The 22,129-nt window shown below is 46.0% G+C and overlaps 1 protein-coding gene across 5 annotated transcripts in view; it reads left to right on the top strand.

Annotated features, from left to right (window-relative positions):
- Positions 1-22,129, top strand: part of DDR2 (discoidin domain receptor tyrosine kinase 2) — a 150,000-nt gene that overhangs the window by 44,387 nt on the left and 83,484 nt on the right. The gene's annotated exons all lie outside the window — the stretch shown is intronic.

The following is a 22,129-nucleotide window of genomic DNA, read 5'->3' as shown; positions in this document are numbered from 1 at the left end:
CTTTCCAGCCCTGTGTTGGATACGGAGGTAGATTTAAACAAAATGGCAAGGACTTTCTATCTCCAGATTACCTTGCATATATAGTTGGTATTCTATTAATATTCTATTTGTTGATGGCTTCGAATTTTCTGGTTACTCTTTGCCAGGCTCCATTCATGGATATATTGCAGCTGATTTTTGCAGGCTCCTCAGCTCTTTTCCCAGTGGGTTTCTCATCTTCATGGGTAACCCCGGGGAGGCGGAGGAGGAACAGAGGAGCTTCCGACTGGGGCAGGTGGGAGGATAGCAGGGAAGTTTTATAGCCGGTTCCTTCCTTCCTGACTTTTCTATACTCTCCAGATTGGGTGACTCATCCACACAGTCCTTCTACTTAGCATCTTGGGGCTGAGCGGCACCTCCCAGGCAGCCTCCCGCTGTGGGATGCAGACAGAAGCGAACATGGGGGTTATGACTTTTGGGAAAGTCCATGATTTCAGGACGCCCAGAAGGTGCCCTACCTCTGAAAACCACTTCCTGGGATATTGTCTGTATTGTTTCAGTTTTAGGCTTACATCTCTAGCTATGCTGTTCATCACCTCTCTCATTTCATATTATTTATACCTGTGTGCCGGGGCTTGGGCAAAGGTTTGTTGTTTGTTTGCTTTTTAGGGTTTTTTATTCTTAAAAAAATTTTATAGAAGGGAAACGATGCAGAGTTTGGACAACTGGTAGGGAAGGCGGGAGTGAATTTGGTGAAATCTGAAGTCAGGAAAGGTCATTCACTGGGGAGACACTGGGTTCTGCAGACAGATCTCTCCACCTAGAACAGCCCTTACAATACATGGCTCTGAAGCCAAACTGGCTGAGCTCATGAGTCAACTCGGCTCCCTACTAGTTGTATGACCACAGGCAGGTTAATTAAGTTCTCTGAGCCTTAGTTTATTCATGGGCAAATTAGCGGTAGGAATCGTTCCCATCTCATAGGGTCGTTGTGGGCATTGAATGGAACGATGTATGTAGAACATTACAGATTGTACATGACACATGGTAAACACTCATTCAAAAGCTATGACTAATGTTCGGTGGCTAAAGTTCTATCCTACCTGGTGTGTCAACCCCTCTCAACTAATTCTTCTGGGATTTGGCATTAGGGACCGAAGCCTGTGGAAAGTTAGGAGGGGGAGGAACCTTCAAGATTGTGCAACCCTAACGCCTTTGTAGATGAGGAAATGCAGGCCCGGGGTCACTGAGTGAGTGACTGTGGCATGGGACAAGGGGGTCCGGTCTGCTGCCCAGAACACGTTCCTTACAAAGCTGCCTGTCCTCCAGGTGCAACCTCATGTCTCCCTATAAATGCACCGCCTATCAAGCAGCTGGTGCAATTTCTACAAGAGTCTCTCAGATAACCAAGTAGGTTATGTTTTCAATCCTGGAGACCTATGGGTATAGGAGAGGTCTCGGGGTGATTTGATATGTAACGAGGAACACAAAAATTATCGAAGACACAGATGAACATCCCATCTTTAAGTCAAAGACTTGAGTAAAACATTGCCATGATGTTTCCTGCAATGCCCAGGCGTGTTCTTAACAAGAGCCACACTTCCTAAGCTAATTTCTTTCTTGCCGAAGGCCTCAGTTCATTGGCCTCAGACATAATTAGAATGACACTGGGGGACACAGTCGTTCTTTCGTCATTTTGAAAAGAAAAAAGTGTAAAAATAATACAACCCAATCTTAGAGAAGGTTCCCTTTCTGGGGGAGACAACTTTACTCATCATTCTATCGGCTTGAATACATTCCAGTCTTTTTCTATCGACACAAAATTTTGTAAAATTAAAATTATAGGGCTAGACATTTCTAAGAAAACTCAAATCCTGTTCTTGGTTGAGTCAGAGACTTGCTGACTATTCTCAGGGAAGTCAATCTGGCTTCTTTTGGGAGGAGTGGGAGGAGTGTTTCCTCCATATAAACGCGAGCACTGGAGCGTGCCTCTGTGGTGGAGGGTGGTAGGATGGAGAGATCGCTCTGGAGCCAAAAGGCCTAGATTGAAACCAGACTGTAAGACTGAGCTCTGCTTTCCCATTTGCTGCATGACTTTGAGAAAATGTCTTAACCTTTCTGCATCAGGTTTTCTAGCTTTTTTAAAATAGATTATTGCCACACAGCAGTAGCATAGGCTGTTTAATGTGTGCTCTGCTCCACCTTGATGATGGCAAAAGGCTTCCTGGGGCTCAGGCTGAAATCTCATCTATATGGTCTTTACCTGCAGTTTGGTTGTTTGATTCGTACAATATTTACAATTGTGGATTGACTGAGTCATTGGTTTTTTTCCTTTATGCTGGTTCCTCAGGTCCTCTCCTCTCTGTGGTGACACGGGTCACTTACCAGATCACTGTATCCTTCCATTTTTACCCATCAGGCCATTAGAACCCACTCAGATCCCAGGAGAGCCTGCATGGATGATGGGAGTGGTAGGAGAGTGAACATTCCCAGCCCAGGGATATTCACAGCTAAAGGGAACCATGACTTGTGTGCAGAGCTCTGCTTCTCTGCCCTGAGTCATCTTATTAGCTGCTTCATTTCAAGAGAGGAAAGTTAATTTTGGGTCCCCTCTGGAACATTCAGGGGCCTCTTGCCATATTCAGAATAGCCTGAGCTGTAACCTCATGAGGTCCCTGATGTGTCTGTGTGTCTGCTTTGGATCAGGCCCAAGGTGCTGCCCTGTGTTTTATCCACAGTGAGGGTGGAGGGTGGGGAGGGTCAGTGTTTATCTTGTGGGCCTCACTTGAGCTGGACACTGCTGCTTTGTTGGCTCAGGCTGAAGTATGCTTCTCCTCTTTTAATTGGCTGGGGACTCTCCCCCAGGCGCTTGGTCTGCCAATGATTTTGGCCCTTGCGTCTCAGGCCCTCTGGGATCACAAGCAGAGCACTCTTTTCCCCTTGCCTGCCCCAACCCAGCAGCTGTCAGTTATGAGTGGCATACGTGGTTGCAAGAACTATCAGGCCAAAGGTGTAGCCAGCGATCTGGAACTTTGCTTCTCACCCTAGTGAGGAGGTGGACCTATTAGAATATGTAGAGTCTTTGCCAAACGACTCCCAGGGCAAGAACCAGGCAGCGTGCTTGCGGGCTAGCTCAGGCGGGTGAAGCATTGTGGGTGTAGGCAAGCGCACCGGAGCCAGATTGGGTTTCAGTTCCAACCCACTGCTGCCTGGATGTGTTAAGCTAGGCAAATATATCTCAGCTTTCTAATTTGTAAAATAGGTATATTTGGAAGGTTCTGAGGATAGTGTGTTAAAGATTAAGCAAACTAATACATTAGATCCGAAACACCCGTAATTGCCGATATTGTAACTGTTTTGAATCCAAGACATAACAAAGACAGGAGAGTGCTCTCAAAACGTGACTCAACTACATGCTGTCCGTAAGAAATCCACTTCAGAGATGTAATGATACAAGCATGTTGAAAGAAAAAGGACGACAAAGGTTATGTTCTGCAAATGTTAACCAAAGGAAAGCAGGAGAGGCTGCTGAATTACTAGATGTGAAAATCGTCCACAAATATTACCAAATAGAATTCAATGATATATGAAAAGAATTGTACACTATGATCAAGTGGGATTTACTCCAGGTATGCAAGGGTGGTTCGGTGTGAAAAATCATATGCTCATATTAATTGATGTAGAAATAGCAAAACCCACTCACAATGGGAACTCTCAGAAAGGTAGGAGTAGAAGGGAGTTGCATCAACTTGATATAAAGCATTTATAAAACGTCCACAGCTAACAGTACACTCAATTGTGAAAGGCCAAATGCTTTCTCCCTAAGATAGTGCCACTTATAATCACCAGAAAACACTGAATAAAGTTTGCACAGCACTTGTATGCTGAAATTTATAAAGCACAAGGAAAGAAACAAAAAGGAGAATTAAATACATGGAGAGACACACGATGTCTGTGGATTAGAAAACTCCATATGGCGAAGATGCCAATTCTCCCCAAAGGACATACGGGTTTAACATGACTTCTCTCAAAGTTTTAGCAACTTTAAAAAATGAAGATAGACTAGATTATCCTAAAATTTAGATGAGAAGGGCAAGGAACTATATACCAGCTAGAACAAGTTTGAAAAAGAAGAATGGAGTGGGAGGACTCCGTCTGTCCTGGTCGACACTTACGTGGCCGTAGTAATCAAGACTGTGTGGTAGAGGCCGAAGAGAGGGCATGTGAATCAAAGCAACACAGCGGAGACTATAGAGACCACGCAGGTAGGCCCCTGTGTGGCTTTATTTATTTATTTATTTATTTATTTATTTATTTATTTATTTATTTTTAAAAAAACTCTAGATTCAGAGACAGGAGGCCCACATTTAGGTACCACTTGCTGCATGGCCTTGGACGAATGACTTCTTCCAGTTGTAAGTCTTTGATTCTGGGTCTACATCACTTTCCTGTTCTGTTTAATGGGGAGAGCCTGCCCTCCCTTCCAGTCTTCTGTTTGACAGGGGATGGGTGACAAAATGCCTTTCTATTTTTTTTTTTTTTTGTATGAAGAATTCTGCTGGCCAAAAGAGTTGCTACATTGATCGTTGTAAATAATACCTCAGCACCATGAGAACCCTACTTTGTACCTGAAGCCAGATGCCAAGAACGTTAGTGTAATGTCTTCATGTGGCTTCTTTCTTCCCATCTGACACCAAGACTTCTTCATCTGGACGCCTTAAAGCGCACAAGGAACAGGCCTCATTTTTGAGGAGCTGCGTTTAGGGCTCTCTAAGGCCCAAAGTTTCGGGTTTGGTTGTGTGAAAATCTGAGAATGTCTGTGAATAAAAGATTTTATAGTAGTTTAAGAGAGGTTCAGAGGGGCACCTGGCTGGCTTAGTCAAGTAAGCGTCCAACTCTTGATATCAGCTCAGGTCTTGATCTCAGGGTGGTGAGTTCAAGCCCCACATTGGGTTCCATGATGGGTATGGAGCCAACTTAAGAAAAAGAAGAAGAAAAAAAGGAGAGAGATTCAGAGATAGATGATATGTGTCCCAGGAGACTGCTTCTGCTTATGTGGGTGGAACAGTCTTGAAATGATTCAACCAACCAACAATCAACCACCCAAAGGGGATTATATGTAAATTATATGTTGTGTGGGTCCTGGGAGCTGTGTAAGCCACATATGTGGGATACAGACAGACAGACAGACAGACACACACACACACACACACACACAGACTCAGCACCCTCAGTACCAATGCCACTTTATGTGATTATTACCATAAATATTCATGGTTAAAGCCAAGCAAAAAAATTTAAGACATATGATATTGATAACACCCAGACCTGAACTAGGGCCACAGAACTTTTCCCTCTCAAACCAAACATATTTTAGAATGGGGTGAAGCAGAAATAGTCGTGTTCTTTTATATAATGTACAATTGCAGTGGGACGATTGGGGGCCCAGTGCCTTGAAATAATTTCTCCATGTATGTTGTCATGGTGTGGTCACCATAATACTCCTACCAACTATTCATTTCTTTGTTTGTGTAACTGAAAAACAAATATGTTCTGAGGAGGGTCAGCAGAATTATTTATAAATTATGAACTATAGCTTCTTAGACTGGGAGGCAGTTTGAAGACCTGGGGGAGGGGCTGGGTCTAACTCAAGACTCCTTTAACAAAGCGTGTGTTTGTGGACAAGCCTACTGGTGTCCTGGAGCCTCGTTCTCACCTGCACGCTGAGGAGGTCGAACCGTATGCATGACTGCTGAGGTCCTCCCCAGCTCTTAGATCTGAAGAGACAGGGGCCCCTGCAGGTGAGGAGACTGTCTTATCAAAATAAATACTGTTCTGTAGCAGCCACTCTTCTTAGCCTTTGACCTGTGTAACCCTGCAGCCATCCTATAAAAAGAAGGCTTTCTTATTACATAACCCCATTAAAAAAATATTTTATTTATTTATTTGAGAGAGACAGAGTATGTGATAGAGAGCCTGAGTGGATGGTGGAAAGAAGGGCAGAGGGTGAGGGAGAAGCAGACACCCCTCTGAGCAAGACTCTGGGATCTTGACCTGAGCCAAAGGCTGATGCTCAACTGAGTGAGCCACCCGGCGCCCCTATTACCCCCATTTTGCGGATAAGGAAACTGAAGCAGAGAGAGGCTGTGGTTGGCCCAGGGTCACGTGGCTGTTAAGTGGCACAGCTGGGCTTCATATCCGTACAGGGTCAAATACACATCCCAGGCTTTCAGTTCAGCACCAGACAGTGCTAGACAAGTAACGAAGCGGGAGAGACTGTCCTGCTCACCTCGTTTGCGCCACAGATCTGTAAGAGCGCCTAGAACTTTTTACAGGTCCTCAGCAAACCTCTACCATTCTTGTTGATGGGGATGACAAACATTTGTTGCGTGATGTTGATTCCAGCCTCCTGGGTTGCTAATTGCATAGCAAAGCCGGCCATGTTAAGCTGCATTTTCTTTTTTTTCTTCTCTTCCTTTCTTTTCTTTTTTTGCTGTTCTTTTCTTTCTTTTTTCTTTTCTTTTCTTTTCTTTTCTTTTCTTTTCTTTTGTTTTTTCTTTTCTTCTTTCTTTTCTTTTCTTTTTTTTTTTTTTCAAAAAGATTTTATTTATTTATTCATGAGACACACAGAGACACAGGTAGAGGGAGAGGCAGGCTCCCTGCGGGGAGCCCAATGGGGGACTCGATCCCTGGACCCTGGGATCATGACTTCAGCTGAAGGCAGACGTTCAACCACTAAACCACCCAGACGTCCCTTATTTTCTTTAGTTAATGTTATTCACACAAGGTGAAGGTTCTGGTTAAGGGCACAGGGAGGCTCCTGACAGGGTGGAAAGTGGGAAGATCCAGAGCAAGAGGAAGACGACAAGGCTGCCAGGCTTTGGGCTAGTCCAGCCTTTCCTCTGCCTGCCATCGTCTTCCTTTCATGACTGGTAAAGTGGTCTTGCTGGGTTCCTACAAGACCGAGTTTCGCCTCTCTGATGTCCCTCCAAGGTACCCCAAATGTGATAAAAGGAAGAGTAGGCAAGCCATTACCTAGACCAGGAGCATTGACAAGGCTTTGCTCCTTCCTGTGTGCCTAGTGCACTTGCCTTAGGCCTGAGAATGAGCGTGGCCACCATGGCCGTGACGGGGCGCCGCTGCTTGCTTTGCTTCCCCTCACCTCCGTACGTTTGGTGCTAATGGTGTAGACTGTCCCTGGCAATGCTGAGAGCTCACTTACTATTTCTAAAAGTGACCGTGGTAGAAGAGCAATGTTGCTTTGCTTTGAACTTTTCTTAAGGTTTGTCTTATTCATTTATTTATTTTTTTATTTTTTTAGTTCTGCGTATTGTTGAAAGGACATAATCTTTAGAAGTGTTTTCCCAGCTGTCTTAGAAAAAGAGCTCTGATCTTGGAGCCAGGAGCCCTGGGTGTTCTCGTCTCAGTTTTGGTTTTGACTGACTGTAGTACTGTGATCCCACTCTGACCTGTGCTCTCTTGTGACCCAGATCTCTGGTGGGGATGAAGGAGATGCCTGAGGCACTGACCCAGAGGCCATGCTGCCTGGGCCGTGGGGGGGATGGGGACAGATTGAACTCTTAGACCCTGGCCTTGTCAGTTCTGGCCAAATCGCAGTCACGCACCATATCCCATAATGGATAATGCGTATTTGGGGTACCCACGCCAAATATTAATGGGATAGTAGGCTGGATCATTTTTGTGGTTGCCCTTTTGTATTTCGGTACAATTGGAGAAGCAAAACATGATGTAGGTGGGCGTCTAGTGCTTTCACCCACAGCTTTTTGAAACTGCAACCCAGTCTACTAAAAGTTTCCAGGGTGACTCAGTGCAAAGGTGATTGTTTTGGAAAATTTGAATGAGATTGGTTTGGGCAACTTCAGGGTTATGCAAATAAAGGGATGGGGGCACTTGAAAGAACCTTGGCTTTGGACTTATTCTAAGTGACTTTCTACCAATGGGAATACTTGAGCATGGGTCAACAGGGGGACGAGGGACACCATCCTATTTCTCCGGTCCAAGCACCAGTACACAGAAATGGGCACCGCCCTTTGTTTTGTTCAGCGTGAGACCTCCTTTCGTGTGTCCTTTCCTTCCCTTTGCACAGATACCTTTACCCCCCTGGTGTGAGTGGTCTGCTAATCATAGCTGGCTGTGGGTAGCGTTTACTACTTATCAGATACTTCCTAATGGTTTTACCCATGTTCTCTGGTTTGGTCTCGCGGAAACCATGTGCAGTCGATATAATGGTTGTATTTTACTGATAAGGCAACTGGGGCACAGAGTGGGGCACAGAGAGGTTAGGTATCTCACACGAGGTGAGTGAGTGGTTCCGTTGAGCAGTGAACTCAAGTAGCACCCGGCTGTGGAACCTAAGCTCATAACCACAGCGCTCCCCTGGCTCTATAAAATATGCAAGTTTATTGATTTTAAGCTCTGTTAGTCGACGAGTGTTTATGCACCATCTCTATTAAAAATCCGAACTGTGTGTGTTGTGAATCTGTCCATAAGGAAGACTCTGCCGTGACTCACAAAGGAGGGGCATCTGGGGGGTGCGTCAGTAGACATGATCATCCAAAAGCTGTCCTGGGTTGAACTGAGCTGTTGGGGCTGCCAAACACCGGCTGGAGGAGGTCCAGGGAAGAACTAAGGGGTGGAAGGTAACCTGAGTGCTCAGCTCCCCACGTGTCCTTGGCGCCCAGCACTCGTAGCTCAGTTGGTTCTGGCCACGAACCAGCCTGGTGGTGCTGGCTCTCCTTAGACTCTCATCCATGGGTTGGTACCTCGGTGGCCTCGCATCCACTGATGATGGAGACCCGGACCCCAGGGCCCATTCACCATGTTCTGCCAGAAAATTGCCCTCACATTTGTTGTGTGGCTCAGGCCTTTAAATTCAGCCCGATTGACTGGACTTAGTTCCAGGAATGAGTACCGGCTTCATGTGCTCCTCTGTGCATCATTTCAGGCTGGTGTGAGGTGTGAGGGCCGGACCGTGAGCTGGGACCATGGCTCTGGGGACAGGCCAGGGTTGGTCACTGGAGAGACAGCAATACACCTTCAAGTCGCTGAGTCTGTGCCTTTGTACATGAATTCACAGGGGTCCCCACTGCCTGTGATGACGGCCACGTGCCTGTCTAGTCCTCACCACCGCCCTGTCAGGAGGTGCAGTTATGAAACTCACTGTGATTTGAAGAAATGTCGGCACACAGAGTCACCAACTTGCCCCAGGGCCATACGGTGAACGAACGGAGGAAGTAGGATTGAAGTCCTAGCAGCTAAGGCTGAGCATCTGTGCTCTTGACCACCAGGCTACCCCACCTCTCCTCTGCCAGGCTGTCTATGGGATAAAGTGATGAATAGTGTAGGACCTTCCCTCAAAGTCTGTCTCATTGTCTCGGATTTTTGGTAGCCTGTGGGTACGCTTCAAGTTGATGGACTTCTGGGAAAACTGTGATGTGTCATTTATAAGTAATGTTTCAGGTTTTGTCTCAGGCTCATTTTTCAAAGAGCTTACTTACCACGAACACAGAAGACCAAGTTGGGCCTTTAGGGACTAAGATTATTTATTTATTTATTTATTTATTTATTTATTTATTTATTTATTTATTCATTTTTAAGATTTTATTTGTTTATTCATGAGAGGCACACACAGAGAGAGGCAGAGACACAGGCAGAGGGAGAAGCAGGCTCCATGCAGGGAGCCCTATGCAGGACTCGATTCCGGGACCCCAGGATCATGCCCTGAGCCAAAGACAGATGCTCAACCGCTGAGCCACCCAGGCGTCCAAGATCATTTAGTCCCATCTTATCATTTGTGGTATAATAATAATGGCCCTTGTGCAGGGAACACATCCTGTGAGCTGGGCACTTGCAACATACTCTACATGTACTTCCTTGTTTGATGCTCACGATTGCCCTTAGGGAGTGGACCATGATTACCCCCACTTTATGGAAGAGGAGATTGAGTTTCAAGGATGTTATATAACCTGTTCACGGTCACACAGTTAGTAAGTGGTGGGGCTGGCTCAGGATCCCGAGCAGCCTGGCTCCAGAGCCCCATTTTCTTAATTAACCACCACTCCAGGGTAGAAAGATCACTGGGTTTGGGGTTAGGACGTTCACACCGGCTCCACCAAAATGTCAACATGACTAATGCTGGCCCAAGTCACAGCTTCTCTGTAGTTCTCATTCATTCATTCATTCATTCATTCAACAACTACTTAGAGCATACCTATGGTGTGCCAGCTGTGATTGGCACTGGGCATGTCCCAGTAAATAAGACAGACCTGGTTCGTGCTGGTGTAGAGCTTACAGTTAAATATTCAGTTTTCTTATCTGTAAAAGATGAGGATTAAAATATGTTAAGATATGTCTCATCCCTTTGAAAACCCGTGCCTCTCTTTATAACCATAAACCTTCATTCTTTCCCTCATGTTCTTTGAAATTTCCAAGTAAGTGAATTACCATGACTAAAAATAAGTTAAATCAATTATAATATTGAGTAATTTTTGTTTGAATCGCTGGCCCTCATCCCTACCCGGAGGGTGATTGTGATCCGCTGCCCACCCCCGTACCCCCCGCCACCCCCAGCCCTGGGCAGTCTTTCAGTTAAGAATCATAGGGATGGTATTTTCACTCTAACAACAAAGGGATCTACAGTTAATTTTTTAGATTGCTTTGAAATGCCGGGGTTGTGTCTTTTTGACTTTGTTTTCATTCTTTTGCTAGGTTTTGGCTCTTGGGTGTGCGTGGCAAATAAAACTTTACTCATTCCTCTTACTGAAAACCCCCTACCCCACCAGGCATTGTTGTGAGTCATGAATTCTCTCACCAACTGACATTTCCTCATCCTGTTTGTGGAGGGAAGGCCAAGGGCCGTGCCCTCGCGTGTCTGACACAGGGGCCCACGGGCTCCTCCTCGTTCGAGGACCTCGTGAGTGAGATGAGCTTTTGGCTCTAGACAGTGTCTGGGCTGTTTTTACTGAGATTTGCATAGGAAGCCATGCTTCCCAGACCTCTTAGGAGCACCAGCTGGCTCCGAAATGCCTCCTGAGGCCCGGGCTTCTCCGACACACGTCCTGTGTGCTCACTATGTGTCACTCTCTTGTGGCTCCTAAGCTCTCAGGGATGGTGTCACCATGCAGAGTAAATGAGCACCACGTACTCGCTGGTTGGACTGAGGGGTAGACAGCAGGATTCTTTAAAAACATTTTCTATTTTGAAAAGAACACTTAACATGAGAGCCACCCTCTTGACAAATGTTAAGCACGCAGTACATTGTTGTGTACAGGATGCGATGTTGGACAGCAGATCGTTAGAGTGAGTTCATCCTTACTTAACTGAAACTTCCGGCCTCTTGATCGGTAACACCCTGTTTCTTCTCCCTCCCCAACCCCTGGCAACCACCACTGCAGGCTCTGATTTTATGAATTTGACTGTTTCAGATTCCTCACATAAGTGGAATCACACAGTACGTGCCTTTCTGTGTTTGACTTGTTTCACTTAGCACGATGCTGGTAACAAAGGGAGGAGTTTCTTGTTGTTCTGAAAGTAGTGTTAGGTGTGAAAAAATACACCTTAATTCAACAGACATTGGTGCAGCCACTAGGCTCGGTGCTGTCATCTACGGTTGAATGAGACCAGCGTCTAATGATGTCTAACAGTGTCCAATGGTGGGCTCTGTGGGGCTCGGTGGCCTTGCTGATTGCCATCGTGTAAAAATACTCTCACCGTGCTTCATTTCCAGCTACCAACATGATGCCAAATTGTTGATCGTGGAATAGCTCTCATGAGGCTATGCAAGCTTGTCCTGCATCTACTGCCATTGTTTGCAAACAAGTGTCTGCTTAGACTCCAAGCTGCAGGTGCAGCATGACAAGGCTGAGATGGAAGTATGTCCAGGGTAGGAAGGCAGCACGGGGGGACAGCGGTTCAGCTCTACTTTGGGCACATGCACTCGGTGAGCTGCAGGTACAGGAAGGACGGTGAGAAGGCCTACAGCTAGGTGGAGCTGGGGACCTCCAGCCACCTCCATTGTGTTCAGGTCAAGGGGAGGTGCCTTGGCCTACTTGGAGGTCCCTCATGGCCTAGGCTCACTTCATTGGGCTAACCTTTTCTCCCACGTTGACCAGCACACACTTTCCCCTCTAGCCTGGCCCAGCACAATCTAGGGAGCACGGCCCTGCCTTGGCTCACACCAGTCTCCACGTTTGGAAAGCACGTTCCCTTCCTTCCCACCTCTACTTCCCGCGTCCCCCTTTACCAATGCTTCCAGGTCACAGAAAACACCAACCAGAAGGGAAAAGGTGGATAACGTGGGTTACATCAAACTTAGGAATTTATGTTCCTCAAGAGTCACTGTTAGAAGGTAAAAGGCAAACACTAGAGTCTGAACAAGATGTTTGCAGCAGTCATAAACACTGATGAAGGGTTTGCACTCAGAACACAAAGGGAAATGCTTTGGAGCAAGAAGAGAAAGACAAAAGCAGGGAGGAGAGGCTTGTGCAGGAACTCACGAGAGTGGGTGTCACGTGGCGTGGACGAGAGAATGCTCCTCTGTGCTAGTCAGTCCCTGGGAGGTGAGACATTACTACAAACCCACCCGCACGGCCAACATGGATTAGACTCACAACCAAGTGCCAAGGATTTGGAGCAATGGAAAATTGCTCCATACATTGCAGGTGAGAGTTGAAATTGCTGCAATCATTTCACATAATGTATGACAACTGGGACAAAGCTCACAAATCCAATATTGAGCGAAAAGGGGCCAGACACTGAATACAAAGGGAACTAATTCTGTTTATGGAAAGTTCGAAACCAGGCAAAACTCTTTATGGGGTTAGGAATCAGTTTCCCGGGAACCTCTGGGGGAGAGCAAGAGGGGTGGTGCTTGGGAGGGTCATGTTGGAAGCTCCTGAGGGTGTTTTATTCTCGCCCTGAGGGGTGATAACCTGAGTATGTTCGTTTTACCGGGATTGGCGGAGCCATCCGTGTATGATTTGTGCCCCTTTCCATATATCTTATGTTTTCATTAACTAAAAAACAGAGGAGCTGCTAAATGAAAGTGTGAGAAACAGAGGTCAGCGTGTTTTTCTAGACTGCTTCTGTGTTTCCTCTTTTAGCATTATCTATTTTTACAAATTTAATCTTTAGACAAAATATATTAAGAGTGATTATGTGCCAGGAACTATGTGAGATGCTGAGGATAAAAAAGGGAACAAAATAGAAAAAAAAAAAAAAACCCTGCTGCTCCCATTCCCACGGGCTCAGGAAGGCGATTGAAGAAACAAACACATCCAGCGTGAGGTGGGGATGAATGCTGTGAACTAATACAGGCGGTAGGAGGGTAGGGAGTCGCGATGTGGGTGCTGATTAGGTGTCATTTTGTATTGGGCAGTTGAAGACTCTCCGATAGGGCAGCTTTTGAGCAGGGACCTGAATGTGGTGGAGAGTGAGCCCAACAGGAATGTGGGGAAAGAGCACTGCAGGCAGAGAGAACAGTAAGTGCAAAGGCCCTGTGGTGGGACCCCCTCCCCCCAGCTTCCCACACCAGAAACTTAGGCCCCAGTCTTGGCTTCTCTCTCCTCCCTTGCCCTCACATTCAACCCAGATCATTAATCCATTTGATTCCACACCTACATATCTCTTTATTTTTCCACTTTTTCCACCATCCTCACTGTTGTTGCTTATTCAGGAAATAGTTTCTTAACTCTGTCTTCTCATCCTCCTATTTATTTATTTATTTATTTATTTATTTATTTATTTATTTATTTATTTTTTTATTTAGGTGACTGCCAGGGCTCCCCTTTATGCTTATATTAAATGGCCTACAAGACTTCTGCTTTCTTCTCTGGTCTCCTTTCTTGCTGCTTATCCTTGCATCCCACACTTGAGTCATGCCTAAGTGATAACATTCCTCTGAGCCCTCCGGTCTCTGGGCTTTTCTCCATGAGGGTGCCCCTACTCGCAGCAATCCTTCCCCTCCCGACCTGCTCATTCCAAGCTTTGCTCATCCCACAAGTCTTAACTTAGATGTTGCTGATGCTGGGAAGTTTTCCCTGCCCCTTAGCCGTGGCCAGGTGCCCTTCCTCCCCATCATTGCTGTCTTACATCACTCTGTAACTGCCTTTTATTTTCCTCAACTTCCCACTAACCTCCACGACACAGGTGGGAAGGAGCTCTGCTCTGTGTCTCAGTGCTTAGCACGGTTCCTGACATTTAGAAATTGCACAATAAATATCAAACGAGGGATCCCTGGGTGGCGCAGCGGTTTAGCGCCTGCCTTTGGCCCAGGGCGCGATCCTGGAGACCCGGGATCGAATCCCACGTCAGGCTCCCGGTGCATGGAGCCTGCTTCTCTCTCTGCCTGTGTCTCTGCCTCTCTTTCTCTCTCTCTGTGTGACTATCATAAATAAATAAAAATTAAAAAAAATAAATATCAAACGAATGAATGCAGGTCGAGGTAGATCTCTATGATAGGACAAGGGTCTGGTGGTATTTTTGTTGGTAACTGATGGAACTTTTTAATTTTTTTTAAGATTTTATTTATTTGAGAGAGAAAGAGAACACGCATAAGCAGGGTAGGGGGTGCACAGGGAGAGGGAGAAGCAGATTCCCCGCTGAGCAGGGAACCTGGTGCAGGAATCGAGATGCTCAGCCACTGAGCCTCCCAGGTGCAGATGGAACGATTTTACAGTCAAGACAGTCTTCACCACAAGAACCAGACCTGCTGTGTTTCAATTCTTATTCCTGGTAATTTTGTGTTCCATAATTTCTCAAACACATAAATAATATCCATCAAGTTTTAACATCACCTTATTTCACTCAATCATACGTAAAAACATCAGTTCAGGGGATCCCTGAGTGGCTCAGCGGTTTAGTGCCTGCCTTCAGCCCAAGGCATGATCCTGGAGACCTGGGATCAAGTCCCGCATCGGGCTCCCCGCATGGAGCCTGCTTCTTCCTCTGCCTGTGTCTCTGCCTCTCTCTCTCTCTCTCTCATGAATAAATAAATAAAATCTTTAAAAAAAAATCAATTCAGAGAACTTTGAATATGTGGAAACATTTAAATGCAGAGATCCAAATGTCTTGCTCTGGCAGCAGAGTGATGTGATCACCGTGACTTATTCCTAGAATTGAAACTTAATTTCTAGAAAACAAAATCTGAGTTAGACTTTATTAGTTTTGTCAGGTTTTGGGCATGCCAGGTGGACGGTTCTTGCCAATTTATCACAGCTCCTTCATATGGAAACGAAAGCTCTTAACATGAGAAGAGAGTGGGAGACACAAGAAGAAAGATGTGCATGGTTGGTTCCCAGGTGGGACTGGAGGATCCTGATCCCTGCTTGGCATGAGGGTTAGAAGAGATTATGGCAGGGAATTCAAATGGCAATGGGGGCACTGCGCAAAAGTCTCTCAAACTGACTTTTAAAAATGGTTTCAACAGGATGATTTGGAGAATTATAAATACTTGAGCATCAGATACCCCTATAGCTACTGTCTATTAAGCACTTGCTGTGTGGCACTGAAACTGTTTTAAAGAGACAATCTTACTTAGTTTTAATGCCAGTCATATGGGATCAATACCATTATATCCCCATTTTGCAGATGAGGAAATAAGGCCTAGAGAGGTTGAATGATTTGCCCTAGGTCACATAGCAGATTGGTGGTAGTACTGAACTGTGAACCCATTCTAATTTATTTTATTTTATTTTATTTTATTTTATTTTATTTTATTTTATTTTATTATTTATTTTATTTTATTTTATTTTATTTTATTTTATTTTATTTTATTTTATTTTATTTTATTATTTCCAGTTTAGTTAACATACAGTGTTATATTAATTTCAGGTGTGCAATGTAGTGACTCAGCACTTGCATGCATCACCTGGTGCTCATCACAAGTGCGTTCCTTAATCCCCATCACCTGTTTGACCTGTTCCTCCCCCATCCACCTCCCCTCTGGTGACCATCAGCTCTCAGTAGTTTAGAATCTGTTTCTAGGCTTGTCGCTTGCTCTCTCGCTCTGTCTCTCTCTTTTCCTTCAGTTTTTTGTTTGTTTGTTTGTTTGTTTTTGCTGGTTTGTTTCTTAAATTCCACATATGAATGAAATCATGTGGCATTTGTCTTTCTCTGACTGACTTATTGGACTTAGCATTATACCCTCTAGCTCCATCCATGTCATTGCAAATGGCAAGAGTTCTTTTTTCTTTTTAAGATTTTATTTATTTATTCATGAGAGACACCGAGAGACAGAGGCAGAGACCCAGGCAGAGGGAGAAGCAGACTCCCCGCAGGGGAGCTTTTTATCTTGATGAAGTCCCAATAGTTTATTTTTGCTTTTGTTTCCCTTGCCTCTGGAGACGTATCTAGAAAAATGTTGCGGTGGCCAGTGTCAAAGACCTTACTGTCTGTGTGCTCTCTTCTAGGAATTTTATGATTTCAAGTCTCACATTTAATTTTTTCATCCATTTTGAGTCTATTTCTGTGTATGCTGGAAGAAGGTGGCCCAGTTTCATTCTGGTGCAAGTAGCTGTCCAGTTTTCCCAACACCATTCGTTGAAGAGACTGCTTTCCCATTGCATATTTTTTCTTACTTTGTTGAAGATGAACTGACTATATAATTGTGGGTTTATTTCTGGATTTTCTATTTTGTTCTCTTGACTTATGTGTCTATTTTTGGGCCAGTGCCATACTGTTTTGATTATTCGGGCTTTGTAGTATCACTTGAAGTCTGGGTTGCTTTGGTCCGCTTTTTCAAGATTGCTGTGGCTACTTAGGGGTCTTTTGTGCTTCCACACGAGTTTTAGAATTGTTTGTTCTAATTCTTTGAAAAATGCTGTTGGAGTTTTGATAGGGATTACATTAAATGTGTAGACTGCTTTTGGTGCTGTAGACATTTTAACAGTACTTGTTCTTCTGATCCATGAACATGGAATGTCTTTCCATTTCTTTGTAAGGTCTTCAATTTCTTTCGCTATTCTCTCTTTCTAGTCATTAGGCTGCACTGCCTCCCATATTGAACAACAAACCAACCAACTCATTCTAGAGCTAAATGCATCTTTTTTTTAAATAAATTTATTTTTTATTGGTGTTCAATTTGTCAACATATAGAATAACACCCAGTGCTCATTCCATCAAGTGCCCCCCTCAGTGCCCGTCACCCAGTCACCCCTACCCCCCACCCACCTCCCCTTCCACCACCCCTAGTTCGTTTCCCAGAGTAGAGCTAAATGCATCTTACTTTGAGGTGTCTATTGCCGTGTAAATGCATCTTACTTTGAGGTGTCTATTGCCGTGGATTATTCATGGCCTAATCCACTCATTTTGCTCCGGTACTGGCTAAAGGATAGGAGTGCTGTGATGGCAAATTCCCTGCAAATGCAGGCATTTGATTACAGAGACTTTGCAAGACAATGTCTTTTTTTTTCCCCATCAAATAGCACCAAAATAAGCTTCACCAAGCAAGGATTCATAAAATAAGATCTTTCAGTTGTGGGCGGGATGGGTAAGTGTAGTCTTTGAACAAAGAGTCTCCCCGCTGGTGCAGTTGTGATCCTGGAGAGAAAGGGAGCAAATATCTGGCCCTCCTTCCCTCTCTGGCCCCTGGGCTCAGCTCTGGCCAAGGGTGTGTTTGTTTGGCTGTGATTCTTTTCCTTCAGTTTCCCTCTCTAGGTGTCGTGTTTCATGAGCTCCAGGGCCAGAGCCTGCCACAGAGCTCCAGGCTCCCGCCTGTTTCAGCCTCAGCCTCTGGCTTTCATCGCTGCTCCTTGGCCAAAGTGGAGTGAGGGTTTGCAGAACGACACGGATTGGATGCATATTTGGTGGGGGCGATGGCTGGACGAGCACCTCACCAATCCCTAGCCCCAAAGAAAACTGACAGCGACGCCCTCCTGGTTGGGGCCCAAACCACTACCTTATTAAGAGAGGCCCCTCAGCTCTCTGCTCCCCACCCACACCCTTGCAGCTTGCCCGCTCTTCCTGCTGCAGTCAGAGCGAGGCCTTGTGCCTCAGCCTTCTTCTCCGGCCTGCTCTCCACCCGCTGCTAGTTTCCTTGGACGGAAACTCGCTGAGCCTCCAGAAGTCACTTCCCAACCTCTGGAACCTTGAGTCCCTGTACTTAGTGGGCCAGAACCTCCACTTCCTGCTGAGGTTTCTCAGGACCCGGCACCCTCTCTTTGTGTGTCCTCCTTCCGTGGAGTCTCCTGTCACTGCTCTGGGGGTGGGGGGTGGGGGGGGCACCTGTGTATCTGGAGTCCGATTGTCATCTTAGGAGAGCACAGTGGAGAAGTAATGACTTATTTATTTATTTATTTATTTATTTATTTATTTATTTATTTATATTTTTTTAATGACACGTTCATAAGCAACTCTTTCTGTTCGTTTGTTGACTTCATAGGATGCATGGATCAGGATATTGGTCAGAGTGTGTGTCTCTTATAAGAGATGGAATTAAAGACAGGTTTTTAAAAAAATATTTTATTTATCTATTTATTTAAAGAGCACGAGCAGGGAGAGGGAGAGGGAGAGTCCCAAGGAGGCCCCGTGCCTAGCATGGAGCTCAACGTGAGGCTTGATCTCAGGGACCCCAAGATCAGGACCTGAGTTGAAATCAAGAGTCAGATGCTCAACTGACTGAGCCACCCAGGCGCCCTTTAAAAACCTGGTTTTTAAGAAGAAGCAAGGACTGGCTCCCAGAAGTCCACAGAGCAGCTCCACAACCAGAGCCAAAGTAGCCTCCTGGGTAGGTCGTAAGATCCAGGTCACAAGAACCCCCCAGGCAAGGAGAAATGGAGACTGCAGAGTCTCTCCCAGCCATGTGCTAAAGGCTGAAGTATCCCCCCACCCCCTGCAAGTTTATAACTCAAGAAGCACCAGGACATACTGGGAGAAACCCATTGCAGGGAGAGAAGGAATCTGACAATTCAGCATGCCAACCTGGGCTGCCTCTTGTCAGAGCAAGGGACGTGGGGCTCTTTGTTTTTTTGGTATGTTTGTTTTTGCTGCCAGGGTCTTGTCATGTTATGATTATTTAATATGTGCGAGCCCCAGCCAGGTACTTGGGGTAGTCAAAATATATTTACTGTGAAATGAGACAAACTCCAGGTCTTTAAACAGCTCCAGTTGTAATAATAAGACTTGAGGCTAAGCATCATTCTGAGTATTAACTCCTTTCTTCCTCACGGTGATCCTTTGGGGCGGTATCTGCCCCTAGCGGCCTGCTACTTCTTGGATGAAGAAACTGAGGCACGCGTGCTCTGAAAGGTCCGTGTTGAGATCTACAGGCAGGCCTCCTGGGGCTCCCCGGCCGAGCTGTGCTGCTTGCTCAGGGTGTTGGGGGCAGGGGGGTTGGTAGTGGTGGTAGCACGGATCGGACCAAGGTTATCCGGTACTAACCCCGGTTATCTCCACTAACTGGGAACAAGACAAAGCTGCCCCTTAGAGGAACCCCGCCCCCCGAGCCTGAGAATAGAACCCACTCATCTGTGGGCGACTGACCTTTGCAACTTATCTTCTCACCTGTGTGCATAACCGTGTTAGAACCTGGTTCTGAATGAATCTGAACGCTGGGGGCGGGCGGGTGGGGTGGATCGGAGAAGTGGGTGGGACAGGCTGAGAGGCAGGGAGATGGGACAAGTGGCAAAGCTCTGTGGGCCACTGTGTCCAGGGATCGAGTCCTCAGGAGCCATGCAGGCAGCTGCTGTGGCTCCAGGGGTGCCGCTTGCTGGAAGCATCAGGGGAGGCACAGCCCGAGGCTCCCGCAGGAGGCCTACTCCTGCTGCCCCCTTAGCCCTGCCTGCCAGGAGAATGCACTTAACTAACCCTTTCTCGTCCCTTTATATTCACTCTGGATGAGCCCTGGGGATTGCTTTTCGAGGGAGAGGGAGTAATAGCACCTCCCAGGTTTGGGCTGAGATCCAGCCCTGTGATTAGGGTAGGGCCGTCCTCCGCTGCCTCCCCCTGCCTTGGCTGCATGGGCCCCACTCAGTCAGGGCTGGGAGAAGGTCAGGAATGTTCCCACCTACCTAAGCTGATCCTGGGCAGCTCGCAGGTGCCTAGATGCTCACGGGCTTCTTTTCACATAGCAAGGGAGCCCTGAGGAGTCACTTGGAGGTTCCTCCCTGATTGTCCCTTTGCTGGCTTTGGAGGGCTTCTCTGACAATTGAGTCCTCTTAAGAACGTGCTTCACTTCTAAAGGGCGCCCTGGGGGTGTTCAGAGGAAAAGGAAGAGAGATCAGGAGGCTTTCCCCAGCCTGAAATTGCTCTGTTTGATTAATAGGGTGAAGAGTTTTCTTTTGATTTGCCAACATATCTTTTAACACCCAGTGCTCATCCCACCAAGTGCCCCCCTCAGTGCCCGTCACCCAGTCCACCCCATCCCCCTGCCCACCTCCCTTTCCAGTACCTCTTTTGTTCATTTCCCAGAGTCAGGAGTCTCTCATGTACTGTCATCCTCTCTGATATTTCCATGAAATGGGCAAAAGACATGAACAGAAATTTCACAGAGGAGGACATACACACTGACAACAAGCACTGTTGTCACTGAGAAAATGCTCCCTATCACTTGCCATCAGGGAAATACAAATCAAAACCACAATGAGATCCCACCTCACACCAGTGAGAATGGGGAAAATTAACAAGGCAGGAAGCAACAAATGTTGGAGAGGATGTGGAGCAAGGGGAACCCTCCTGCACTGTTGGTGGGAATGTGCACTGGTGCAGGCACTCTGGAAAACTGTGTGGAGGTTCCTCAAAGAGTTAAAAATAGACCTGCCCTACGACCCAGCAATTACACGGCTGGGGATTTACCCCAAAGATACAGATGCAGTGAAACGCTGGGACACCTGCACCCCGACGTTTCTAGCAGCAATGTCCACAATAGCCAAACTGTGGAAGGAGCCTCGGTGTCCATCGAAAGATGAATGGATAAAGAAGCTGTGGTCTATGTATACAATGGAATATTCCTCAGCCATTAGAAACGACAAATACCCACCATTTGCTTCAATGTGGTTGGAACTGGAGGGGATTATGCTGAGTGAATAAATCAGTCGGAGAAGGACAAGCATCATATGGTTTTACTCATACGGGGAATATAAAAAATGAGGGGGAGGAGTTTTCAATCTGTAATCCTTTGGGGGTTTTCTGTGCTGTGAGACTGTTCTCTGGGGCTCTTCAGATCCTGATGTAACCTGGATCATCTGCACCAGGATGCTCCCATGGCAGTCCACACTGCAGAAGGCTAGCATGGCCTGTTGACTTATGTCCCTGCCCCGTGATGCGGGATGTGAATGTGGTGGGAGGGCAAGGAAATCTTGAGAACGGGCTGGAGGCATTCGGATTTTCCTGTGCCGCCTCAAAACCTGTGTGCTGAACTGAATTGGAACTGGTCCTGTTAGCATCATCATCCTAAACAGTGGCCTTGCTAGGCCACAATGATTTAAGGGTTGCCCTTATAAGATCTGTGCTGATTCCACTTGCATTTGTTTATACCCCATTGTTCCAAATCTGCATTCGTTCTGGACACTTCTCCTACTTTCCCAATATCACTCGTTGATTTTACCCTGCACTGCAAATCCAGATTTTTTTTTTGTAAAAAACTGACTGTAGTGGTTGCTGTAATTTGGGATTGCTCCCTTCTATGAACGTTGGCTTTGAAGAGCATGGAGTGCTGTTGGAGAATGGTTTGTGGCTAGATGTGGTTTTGTGATCTGGTCCCTACAGGCTGCCCAGCTGGTGGCTGGACACTCTCATGCCATTCTCTGTACCTCGTTTGGTTTGTTCAAAGCATGAGAAAATAAAAGCAAAATGTAGAGTTTCTCAGTGTATTCAACTTAAGTTTCTTTTTATTTCCTTTCTATAAGAATTGCTCATTATTTCTAAAGTGCCATCAGTTTTATCCAAGTGAATACGCAGTTGTAGCTTCATAAAACCATGGATGTGGGCTTAATTGCTCAGGCTCCCAGGTGACATTCTTATTCACAAAATGCCAAGATTTTTGGATTTGCAAAACAAATACTTTAGATAGTACTCAGAAAAATCTCTTCCTCCTAATAACTTCTTTTCTTACCTGCCCTGTTATATCAATTGGGACCTGGCCAAATTAGTTAGGAAAGTAGTAGCCCACACATGCCCTGACTATAAGCATCTTTGA

Source organism: Canis lupus, chromosome 38, assembly GCF_003254725.2.
Source record: "Canis lupus dingo isolate Sandy chromosome 38, ASM325472v2, whole genome shotgun sequence".
Taxonomy (NCBI): Eukaryota; Metazoa; Chordata; class Mammalia; order Carnivora; family Canidae; genus Canis; species Canis lupus.
Note: the sequence above shows the minus strand (reverse complement) of the source record. Positions and strands in the feature narration are given on the sequence as shown.